The sequence below is a fragment of the Topomyia yanbarensis genome, chromosome 2 (genome assembly GCF_030247195.1).
Source record: "Topomyia yanbarensis strain Yona2022 chromosome 2, ASM3024719v1, whole genome shotgun sequence".
NCBI classification, from domain to species: Eukaryota; Metazoa; Arthropoda; class Insecta; order Diptera; family Culicidae; genus Topomyia; species Topomyia yanbarensis.
The window spans coordinates 288,193,786-288,206,504 of NC_080671.1; the positions used below are offsets into that span (position 1 = coordinate 288,193,786).

Consider the following 12,719-nt stretch of genomic DNA (forward strand, 5'->3'; position numbering starts at 1 on the left):
AGATCGGTTTATGCAAGCACTTAGAAGGTTCGTGGCACGAAGGGGCAAGTGCACCGACTTATATTCCGACAATGGCACAAATTTTGTCGGAGCTCGCAATAGGATCCAAGATTTTTTTTTCTCTTATTAAAAACAAGCAGCATTGCGAGCAGGTGTCCAGGTATTGTGCGGAAGAAGGAATGCACAGGCACTTCAGTCCCCCAAGTGGACCACATTTCGGCGGTTTGTGGGAAGCCGCAGTCCGTTCAGCTAAGCATCATCTCTTAAGGGTCATCGGTGACAGTCCAATCACACCTGAGGATATGCACGAGTGGTGACCCTGAAAACAGCCACTGGTTTGCTGACACGACCGGTTGAGAAACTGTGCATTTTACCTACTGCAGAATGCTCCGAGAACGATGATTCTACTGAACGAGAACCCCAGTAACTACACTTCCCCACATCCTGTCCTGGTCGAAGAGGAGTTTTCTTGTTTATTTTTCAGAAATTCTGCTATTTCTGGGTGGGTGAGGATGTTCAGGAGTAGAACCACCCACCTCCCACTACAGCCCTGGAATGATACATCAACCCATACAGTCCATTTCGCTATCAACCATCATCATCAGCGGGATCGTCATCGTTTCGTCAGGGTAGTACTATTAGCAGTGTCAGCCGTTATCGTGGTAGTGCTGCACGATCGACGGACATGTGGTGGTAACCCACGATCATCACCAACGCTAGAGCGGGAGATCGTCAAAACGAGAGGCTATACTGCATAGCTTCGGACTGACCTACGTGTGAAGGTGCAGTCCAGTGTCTTTCCAATCACCGATGAAAACGGTCCACTGGACCACGCTAAAGTTTTATATGTTTAGATTAAGTTCAATAAATGCATGTTAGATGGTTTAAGTAAAATAAATTGTTTTATGTGGAGTGTAACTATTGTAACCCGCGTGTGCTTTATTGATCGTATGATGGCCTACGTGCACAGGAGGATTGATATCAATTAGGCAGTTAATCCGATCGCCAATCGTCAAGCAGTTTAGCTTCAAGCCCGTTGCACATCCCGGCGGCTACTATACTATCTGCCTGCGCTAGATCTAACTCCGCTAGCGAATGACGGATCCCAATAGTAGCATGTCTGTAATAACATACGTACATGGAACTATTGAGATCCAGAGCTACAGGTCCAAAGCCCTGGTAAAGGAGGATGGTTGTGATGATCCGGGCCGAGATCACCACGTAAAGCAAGGTAGGGCATAACCCCAATTCCAAGGCGTGAAGCGACCCGTGCCGAGGGATGAGTGATCGAGGGGGTGAAAAAGATGCTCGATCGTTAACGGAGCCTGTGGGGTACCTGGGCAACCCCCACAGTAAGCGTCCCTTACCACGCTAATGCGGAGCTCTGGCGTGGCGGACACATATTTCTCGCGCTACTCGTGGGACTATACATGGAGGCAAATAAAAATAAAAATAAACAGACGGAGGTGCCAAACCCCTTCGCAAGAGGTGGTTTGGCGAGGTCTCCCCCCCGTGGGGAGAGTAGTGGAGCGATGAGTGCTGCACCCGAAAGCACCAGTGACCCCCCAGCAGCGGTAGGCAATACCCCTACCAATGCATCGGAGGGGCCAATAGCTGCGATGCGCAAAGTAGCGAAGCAACTCGATGCGATAATCGACTTCGCTAGCGCAAAGCAGAACATAGCCAAGGAGTTGAAGTTGAGCCTTCTGGAGCTCCGGAAAGCTGTTCGTGTCGCAAGACAGGAACAGCAGGCATATGTTGAGAGGGTGGAATGTCGGGAGAGGCCCGACAGAGAAACCCAGACAGTGGCCTCCAATAGGGAGGAAAGAGAGAAGGTCAATAGAGGTTCACAGACAGTGGCCTTTACCTTCTACGGAGCAGCCACGTCGATCGGAGCGGCGACCGAGTTCCCCTCGAAGGGAAAAGGAAAGGGCAATCGCAAGATGGCATCGAATGCGAAGCGCCCTAGGAAGTCGCCAGGAGAGGGTGCCAAAACCGACACCACTCGGCGTGCAACCGTCAAGGTCAAACGCCGCCTGGGTGAGGTAAGCGAGGGCGAGAGTGACCTCGCTGTGGAGAGCGATGGTACCAGCAACCCGACACGACCGGGGCAGGGGGGCTCAAACCCCTGGACGCTGGTTACCAAGAAAAAGCCGGCACCGAAACCGGAGGTACCGCGGCCTGCGAGGAAGGCCAAGGACAGAGGCGAATCCTTGTGGTTGAAAACCGACAAGGACAAATACGCCGATGTCCTTAAATCGATGAAGGCGGCCGAAAGTCTCTCGGCCCTTGGGCAGGATGTGCGTAGCGTAAGACGCACCAATACGGGAGAGATGCTCCTGGTGCTGAAGCGAGGCGCACAATCAAGTGCAGTATATAAGGCCTTGGCCCAAGAGGTCCTTGGTGAGGGCGCCCAAATCAGGTCGCTAGGTGCGGAAACAACTCTCCAGTGCAAGCACTTGGACGAGTTCGCGACCGCAGAAGACGTCGTCGCAGCCGTCAAGGAGCAATGCGGCGTCACAATCGAGCGGGCCTCTGTGCGATTGAGGGACGGACCCTCTGGCACCCAGGTAGCCTACCTCAGGCTACTGAATGCGGATGCCAAAAAGGTAACCGAGAAAGGGAAGCTGAAGATCGGCTGGTCGGTATGCCCTATTAGTATACCCCAGCCGCCTTCAGTGGACAGGTGCTATCGGTGCCTAGAATCCGGCCATAAAGCTTACGAATGCAAAGGCCTAGACAGGAGCAAGCTATGTCGTCGATGCGGCGAGGAGGGGCATAAAGAGCGGGGGTGCACTAAGGCATATAAGTGCCTTATCTGCACCGCTAAGAAGCAAGCCCATAAACATGCTATGGGCGGACCTTCGTGTCCCTTCGGCGAGTTAAATAAGAAGAAGCCGTGAGAGTCACACAGCTAAATCTTAACCATTGTGCAGCAGCCCAGCAGCTGCTGTGGCAGTCGGTCTCGGAGTCGAGGACAGATGTCGCCCTCTTATCAGACCCGTACAGCATCCCTGCCGGCAACGGCAATTGGGTGTCGGACGGGTCTGGAATGGTGGCAATCTGTACAACGGGACGGTTCCCGGTTCAAGAGGTAATACACCCCTCCGCCGAGGGTGTGGCGATTGCCAAGATCAATGGTGTGCTACGCCCCACCAAGGTGGCCAATAGAACAGTTCTACCAGATGATCGACAGGCTCTCGTCGGACCTCGTGGGCCGGAAACCGGTAGTAATAGCGGGAGACTTCAACGCTTGGGCAGTGGAGTGGGGCAGCCGCTGTACAAATAGCAGGGGTCAAGCGCTAATGGAAGCGTTTGCGAAACTCGATACTGTGCTAGCTAATGATGGCTCCGCTAGTACATTCCGTAGAAACGGAGTGGAGGCGTGGATTGATTTGACCTTTGCCAGCCCGAGTCTGGCTCCAGGCATGGAATGGAGGGTAGACGAAGGCTACACCCATAGCGATCATCTAGCAATCCGCTTTAAGATCAACTATGGTGTGCAGCATCCGAGGGCGGGAGATCCCTGTCAGGTACGCGGGTGGAAGTCCAATCACTTCGACAGCGAAGCTTTCACCGCGGCCCTGGGACTGGAGGCCAACACCGACAGTCTAAGCGGGGATGCGCTGGTAGCTGTTCTATCACGCGCGTGCGATGCCACTATGCCGAGAAAAACACTGCCAAGAAACGGTAGATGCCCGGTATACTGGTGGAGTGCCGAGATTGCAGCTCTACGGTCAGCCTGTCTCAGAGCTAGACGTAGGATGCAAAGAGCTCGCACCGAGGATGCAAGAGAGAACCGCCGTGAAGTGTTTCGAGCTGCGAAATTAGCCCTTAACAAGGCTATTAAAAGCAGCAAGAGAGCGTGTTTCGACAACCTGTGTGAGAGTGGGGTGACGCCTACCGGATTGTGATGGCCAAGACCAAAGGGGGCTCCTCACCCCCAGAACGGTCTCCGGACCGGTTGGCAACGATTATCGAAGTACTCTTCCCGTCTCGAGCCACAAGCCCCTGGCCACCTGCACTACGAGACAGTGCGGGCACGGTCGAAATGGTGGCTCCAGTGACGAACGAAGAACTACTCGCAGTGGCTAAATCCCTAGCAATGAACAAAGCTCCAGGGCCGGATGGAGTCCCGAACAACGCTCTCAAGGCAGCGATCATAGCGAACCCGAACATGTTCAGGCTAGCTATGCAGAGATGCCTTGACGAGTGCCGTTTCCCCGATAGATGGAAAAGGCAGAAACTGGTGCTGTTGCCGAAGCCCGGGAAGCCCGGGAAGCCGCCAGGCGACCCATCGGCGTACAGACCAATCTGTCTGATAGACACGACTGGCAAACTGCTTGAGAGGATCATCCTCAACAGGCTCACCCCGTACGCGGAAGGTACGGACGGTCTGTCAAACAACCAGTTTGGCTTTCGGAAGGGTAAGTCCACAGTAGACGCTCTCAACTCAGTGATAAATACTGCCGAGATAGCGATCCAACGAAAAAGGCGAGGTATTCGATACTGTGCGTTAGTGACACTTGACGTGAAGAATGCATTCAACAGCGCAAGCTGGGATGCCATCGCGCTCTCGTTACACCGGCTTAGCCTACCGGTGGGTCTGTACCGGATCCTGGAAAGTTACTTCCAAAACCGCGTACTGCTATACGAGACCGATGCCGGTCAGAAAAGGGTTCCGATTACCGCCGGAGTCCCGCAGGGCTCGATCCTAGGCCCGGTGCTATGGAACCTCATGTATGACGGGGTTCTGAGACTGAAGTTCCCTCCTGGGGTCAAGATCGTCGGCTTTGCCGACGACGTAACCTTGGAGGTCTACGGGGAGTCAATTCCTGAGGTAGAACTAACCGCAGAACACGCGATTAGCACGGTGGAGGAATGGATGAGCGCGAGAGGCCTGGAGCTCGCTCATCATAAGACGGAGGTAGTTATCGTCAACAACCGCAAGTCGGCACAACATGCAGTTATCCATGTGGGAGAAGTCGCGATCACTTCACAGCGAAGTCTGAAGTCTCTCGGAGTCATTATAGACGACAAGCTGACCTTCGGCAGCCATGTCGACTATACGTGCAAGAGAGCGTCGACTGCTGTTGCGGCACTATCGAGAATGATGTCCAACAGCTCAAAGGTGTGCGCCAGTAGACGTAGGTTACTGGCAGGCGTTGCCGTATCTATCCTCAGGTACGGCGGCCCGTCATGGTCAAGAGCACTGAGGGTAACCAGTTACCTACAGAAACTGGAGAGCACCTACCGCGTGATGTGCCTCAGAGTGATATCTGCCTACCGCACGGTATCACACGATGCATCCTGCGTGATAGCGAGCATGATGCCAGTCGGGCTGGTCATTCGGGAAGATGAGGAGTGCTTTGAGCTACGTGGAAATAGGGGAGCCCGCGAGCGCACCAGGGTGACCTCGGTCACCAGATGGCAGCGTGAGTGGGACAACTCCTCGAAAGGTAGGTGGACCCACCGGCTGATACCTAGCATATCGAGCTGGGTGGGAAGACCCCATGGGGAAGTTCACTTCCACCTGACACAATTCCTGTCAGGCCATGGCTGTTTCCGTCAGTACCTCCACAGGTTCGGACACGCGGAGGTCCCAGTCTGCCCGGACTGCCCAGGTGTAGATGAAACTGCCGAGCACATACTGTTCGTATGTCATCGGTTCGACGTCGAAAGAAGAGCAATGCTTGACGTCTGTGGCTGGGACACAACCCCGGATACTCTTATTCAGCGGATGTGTCAAACGGCCCAGTACACGTGCTATTGGTAGGGTCCAATCTACCACACGGGGTGCACTGGGGGCGTGTCGGGCTTGAATGGTGAGGCTGCCATTAATACCGACTAAACTCCATTGGGCTCCGCCATCATTCCTCCCAGGAACTACCTCTCGGTATTACTTCCGGGGGGATGGCTGTACTAAATGTACTCATTCACTCTCACTCACGCGTTCATACGTCCTGTATGAGGCTTACATGGGTGCTCTCTCAGTCGCACTTTTATTCACTCTCAAACACTCCCACATGAGGCTGACTTTTGTGCTCACCTTTTTCGTTCCTTGCGAGGCTGACTTGTGTGCTCACCTTACTCATTCTTTGCTAGGCTTACTTTTGTGCTCGCCCCACCCATACCATGTGAGGCTGACTTGGGTGCTCACCCTATCACCTGATTCACTCTCAATCGTGCCACTCTATTGTACCTTTGTCACTCCCCCTGGCATCCCATGTGGGACATTTTTCTTAGGCCCCACTTCTGACATACCAAGCGAGGCTGACATGTGTGCTCACCTTTTTCATTCCTTGCTAGGCTGACTTTTGTGCTAGCCTCTACCATACCACGTGAGGCTGACTTTTGTGCTCACCCTTAACATGCCGTGTGAGACTGACTTGGATGCTCACCCTTTCACTCCTCTGCCACGCCATGAGGCATCGATAGCTAAGTTCCAACATACTACGCTACGACCCTCCCGTCTTGGCCGTGCCCGTCGTCTGTTGCTTGGTTCGCCAGATTACCTGTAGCCTACTGGCAATCTGGATAATAGCAGCCGAGACTGCGTTCCACTTCTCCACCGATTGACACATCCGCTGAATAAGGGTATCAGGGGTTGTGTCCCAGCCACAGACGTCAAGCATTGCTCTTCTTTCGACGTCGAACCGATGACATACGAACAGTATGTGTTCGGCAGTTTCATCTACACCTGGGCAGTCCGGGCAGACTGGGACCTTCGCGTGCCCGAACCTGTGGAGGTACTGACGGAAACAGCCATGGCCTGACAGGAATTGTGTCAGGTGGAAGTGAACTTCCCCATGGGGTCTTCCCACCCAGCTCTATATGCTAGGTATCAGCCGGTGAGTCCACCTATCTTTCGAGGAGTTGTCCCACTCACGCTACCATCTGGCGACCGAGGTCACCTTGGTGCGCTCGCGGGCTCCCCTATTTCCACGTAGCTCGAAGCACTCCTAATCTTTCCGAATGACCAGCCCGACTGGCATCATGCTCGCTATCACGTGCGGTAGGCAGATATCACTCTGAGGCACATCACGCGGTAGGTGCTCACCAGTTTCTGTAGGTAGCTGGTTACCCTCAGTGCTCTTGACCATGACGGGCCGCCGTACCTGAGGATAGATACGGCAACGCCTGCCAGTAACCTACGTCTACTGGCGCACACCTTTGAGCTGTTGGACATCATTCTCGATAGAGCCGCAACAGCAGTCGACGCTCTCTTGCATGTATAGTCGACATGGCTGCCGAAGGTCAGCTTGTCGTCTATAATGACTCCGAGGGACTTCAGACTTCGCTGTGAAGTGATCGCGACTTCTCCCACATGGATAACTGCATGTTGTGCCGACTTGCGGTTGTTGACGATAACTACCTCCGTCTTATGATGAGCGAGCTCCAGGCCTCTTGCGCTCATCCATTCCTTCACCGTGCTAATCGCGTGTTCTGCGGTTAGTTCTACCTCAGGAATTGACTCCCCGTAGACCTCCAAGGTTACGTCGTCGGCAAAGTCGACGATCTTGACCCCAGGAGGGAACTTCAGTCTCAGAACCCCGTCATACATGAGGTTCCATAGCACCGGGCCTAGGATCGAGCCCTGTAGGACTCCGGCGGTAATCGGAACCCTTTTATGACCGGCATCGGTCTCGTATAGCAGTACGCGGTTTTGGAAGTAACTTTCCAGGATCCTGCACTCGTCAAGGCATCTCTGCATAGCTAGCCTGAACATGTTCGAGTTCGCTATGATCGCTGCCTTGAGTGCGTTGTTTGGAACACCATCCAGCCCTGAAGCTTTGTTCATTGCTAGGGATTTAGCCACTGCGACTAGTTCTTCATTCGTCACTGGAGCCACCATTTCGGCCGTGCCCGCGCTGTCTGGTAGTGCGGGTGGCCAGGGGCTTGTGGCTCGAGACGGGAAGAGTACTTCGATAATCGTTGCCAACCGGTCCGGAGACCGTTCTGGGGGTGAGGAGCCCCCTTTGGTCTTGGCCATCACAGTCCTGTAGGCGTCACCCCACGGATTCGCGTTGGCACTCTCACACAGGTTGTCGAAACACGCTCTCTTGCTGATTTTAATGGCCTTGTTAAGGGCCAATTTCGCAGCGCGAAACACTTCACGGCGTTTCTCTCTTGCATCCTCGGTGCGAGCTCTTTGCATCCTACGTCTAGCTCTGAGGCAGGCTAACCGTAGAGCTGCAATCTCGGCACTCCACCAGTATACCGGGCATCTGCCGTTTCTTGGCAGTGTTTTTCTCGGCATAGTGGCGTCGCACGCGCGTGATAGAACAGCTACCAGCGCATCCCCGCTTAAACTGTCGGTGTTGGCCTCCAGTCCCAGGGCCGCGGTGAAAGCTTCGCTGTCGAAGTGATTGGACTTCCACCCGCGTACCTGACAGGGATTTCCCGCCCTCGGATGCTGCACACCATAGTTGATCCTAAAGCGGATTGCTAAATGATCGCTATGGGTGTAGCCTTCGTCTACTCTCCATTCCATGCCTGGAGCCAGACTCGGGCTGGCAAATGTTACGTCAATCCACGCCTCTACTCCATTTCTACGGAATGTACTAGCGGAGCCATTATTAGCTAGCACAGTGTCGAGTTTCGCAAGCGCCTCCATTAGCGCTTGACCCCTGCTATTTGTACAGCGGCTGCCCCACTCCACTGCCCAAGCGTTAAAGTCTCCCGCTATGACTACCGGTTTCCGGCCCACTTGGTCCGACGAGAGCCTGTCGATCATCTGGTTGAACTGTTCTATTGGCCACCTTGGTGGGGCGTAGCAGCTGCAATAGAACACACCATTGATCTTGGCAATCGCCACACCCTCGGCGGAGGAGTGTATTACCTCTTGAACCGGGAACCGTCCCGTTGTACAGATTGCCACCATTCCAGACCCGTCCGACACCCAATTTCCGTTGCCGGCAGGGATGCGGTACGGGTCTGATAAGAGGGCGACATCTGTCCTCGACTCCGAGACCGACTGCCACAGCAACTCTTGCGCTGCTGCACAATGGTTAAGATTTAGCTGTGTCGTTCACGGCTTCTTCTTATTTGCCTCACCGAAGGGACACGAAGGTCCACCCATAGCATGTTTATGGGCTTGCTTCTTAGCGGTGCAGATAAGGCACTTGTGTGCCTTGGTGCAACCCCGCTCTTTATGTCCCTCCTCGCCGCAGCGACGACATAGTTTGCTCCTATCTATGTCCTTGCACTCGTAGGCTTTGTGGTCGGACTCAAGGCACCGATAGCACCTATCCACTGAAGGCGGCTGGGGTATGCTAATAGGGCATACTGACCAGCCGATCTTCAACTTCCCTTTCTCGGTTACCTTTTTGGCATCCGCCTTCAGTAGCCTGAGGTAGGCTACCTGGGTGCCAGAGGGTCCATCTCTAAATCGTACAGAGGCCCGCTCGATTGTGACGTCGCATTGTTCCTTAACGGCTGCGACGACATCTTCTGCGGTCGTGAACTCGTCCAGATGCTTGCACTGGAGAGTCATTTCCGCCCCTAGCGACCTGACTTGGGCGCCTTCACCAAGGACCTCTTGGGCCAAGGCCTTGTATACCGCACTAGATTGTGCGTTTCGCTTCAGCACCAGAAGCATTTCTCCCGTGTTGGTGCGTCTCACGCTACGCACATCTTGCCCAAGGGCCGAAAGGCTTTCGGCCGCCTTCATCGACTTTAGGACATCGGCATATTTGTCCTTGTCGGTTTTCAACCACAAGGCCTCGCCTCTGTCATTGGCCTTCTTCGCGGGCCGCGGTACCTCCGGTGTCGGTGCCGGCTTCTTCTTGGTGACCAGCGTCCAGGGGTTTGGGCCCCCCTGCCCCGGTCGCGCCGGTCGCTGTTACCAACGCTCTGCTCAGCGAGGTCACTCTCGCCCTCGCTTACCTCAGCCAGACGGCGTTTGGCCTTAACGGTTGCACGCCGTGTGGTGTCGGTTTTTGCACCCTCGCCTGGCGACTTCCTAGGGCGCTTCGCGTTCGACGTCTTGCGATTGCCCTTGCCCTTGCCTTTTCCCTTCGAGGGGAACTCGGCCGCCGCTTCGAGCGACGTGGCTGCTCCATAGATGGTGAAGGCCACTGTCTGAGTGCCCGTATCGACATTCTCTTTTCCCTCCCTCTTGGAGGCCACTGTCTGGGTTTCTCTGTCGGACTTCTCCCGACATTCCACCCTCTTGGCATAAGCCTGCTGTTTCTGTCTTGCGACACGAACAGTTTTTCGGAGTTCCAGGAGACTCTGTTTTAACTCCTTGCTTATATTTTGCTTCGCGCTAGTGTACTCGATTATTGAATCGAGCTGCTCCACCACTTTGCGCATCGCAGATAGTGACCCGTCCGGTGCGTTGGTAGGGCTATTTCCTACCGCTGCTGGGGGGTCACTGGTGCTTTCAGATGCAGCACTCATCGCTCCACTACTCTCCCCACGGGGGGGAGACCTCGCCAAACCACCTCTAGCAAAGGGGTTTGGCACCTCCGATTGTTTGTTGTTTTTATTTTTGCTCTCCATATCAAATCCCACGAGTAGCGCGAAAATAAATGTCCGCCACGCCAGAGCTCCGCATTAGCGTGGTAAGGGACGCTTACTGTGGGGGTTGCCCAGGTTCCCCACCCCTCCGTTAACGATCGAGCATCTTTTTCACCCCCTCGATCACTCATCCCTCGGCACGGGTCGCTTCACGCCTTGCAATTGGGGTTATTACCTACCTTGCTTTACGTGGTGACCTCGGCCCAGATCATCACAACCATCCTCCTTTACCAGGGCTTTGGACCTGTAGCTCTGGTTCTCAATAGTTCCATGTACGTATATTATTACAGACATGCCACTATTGAGATCCGTCATTCGCTAGCGGAGTTACAATGTCTGTATGTGTGTGTATGTGTGTATGTATGCATGTATGTATGTACAAAATGTCATGTAATTATCTCAGCAATGGCTGAACCGATCTCAATGAAATTAGTTTCAAATGAAAGGCCTAACGTTGCCATTTGACACTATTATTTTTGATTTTTGATATGTTTTTTACTTTCTGAGATATGGGTGATTTTGTCAAAACAGCGCAGGTTTTTTGCAAATAACTTTCGTACAATACAATATTGTCCCACAAACTGCATATAAATAGAAATACCTTTCTAACAAGCTATAGATTGTCTAAATCCATGCACGAGCGGTGGAGATATTAAACATTTTGTATTTTTAGTCCTCGCTTTCCAATTTCCACTAATTAAAAATGAGATTGTTTCATACAGAGACGAGTATTGCTTTACTGGTGTTTTATGGGCTAAACTAAACCGATTTTGAATATCGGGGTATGAAAACACATCTACGTGATTCAAGGAATTCGATGTTGAGAACATTTTGTGAATTACCTTTTTAATAAATTAACTATTTCTCAAAAATCAATATATAAGTTCACTTCAAAGACAAAATAATGCGTTGATAAAGAAACAGTGAGTTCTAGTATTTATTCTTTGGATTAGCCATTGCGTTCAATCATGAGCTGAATGTTGGATGGTATATCAATACACAGATCAACAAGTAATTCACCTAGTAGTGAGACAAAAGGTTTCTAATATAATTATACTTGTGGCGCCACCGAAAGCAACTGTATGTTTGAAGCCCAAAAATCTAGCGAAAATTTAGCTCTTTTGCAAGATTTAGGTTATACTGGTTATGGCGCAAAAATTACTACTTACATTATTTATGATAAGAATGTAAGAATCAATATATCATAATAATATACCTATAAAAATAATGTCACTGCATTAACCATCATTTGGCATTCCTCACACGCCCCCCCCATCTCTCTCTCTATCTATCTCTCTCTCTCTCTCTCTCTCTCTCTCTCTCTCTCTCTCTCTCTCTCTCTCTCTCTCTCTTTCTCTCTCTCTTTCTCTCTCTGTCTCTCTTCTATCGCATCTATCTAGCTATTTCTGTATCCATTTCTAAGTTGTGTGATGAGATCTTCTGCCAATCTGAAATATTTATTAATTGTAATTGCGAAGGTTTGAGAAAACAAAACTATTTTTTGTCTGCTGCTACATCAACTGAACTTTAATTCAATTGTATTCAAAGCCTGTATATACAATAAAATTAAGGAAATTCATGGCTATATCAGAAAAATATTTGGCTTGAGTGGGTAATATGAAAGTTTGACGATGAAAATTTTCAAAAGAGACATTCCACGTGCGATATTTAAACTATTCGTATCTATATTGAATTTTGAATGAAATATATGCTCAAAGACTGAAAGCTGAAGCCAGCAGAATTGGACTTGCCATCAACGTTTCGAAGACAAAATACAGGAGAGGAAGAGGTTCTAGAGACGACAATGTGAACCTCCCACCCGAGTTCGGAATGGCGGTGACGAAATCGAGATGGTCGACGAATTCATGTATTTGGGCTCACTGGTAACCAGGCTTGCTGGAGCATCACTCATGATGCCAAAATGAGGTGAAGTATCAACATTCTGAGGAGGACTTCACACACCTCTCCAATAGCAGAAAAAAACTCTTCTCCCACTCAACTAAACTAAACTCGGAAAATTTAAAATCAATACTATTCTACAAACTCAATAACACCATAATAGAAGATAAATATTTTGATTTTGAAATCTAATAGTACATGAAATTGCTTCCAAGTAAAATGGGTACATAATATTCGATTCTATTCTAGCGTTCTTTCTCAATAAAATTTAAAAAAAATGTTATCAAATAGTTTCG

The 12,719-nt window shown here is 51.4% G+C and overlaps 1 protein-coding gene across 1 annotated transcript in view; it reads left to right on the top strand.

Moving 5' to 3' along the window:
* LOC131678626 (regulating synaptic membrane exocytosis protein 2) overlaps positions 1–12,719 on the top strand; it is a 978,270-nt gene that overhangs the window by 830,717 nt on the left and 134,834 nt on the right. The window lies entirely within an intron of this gene.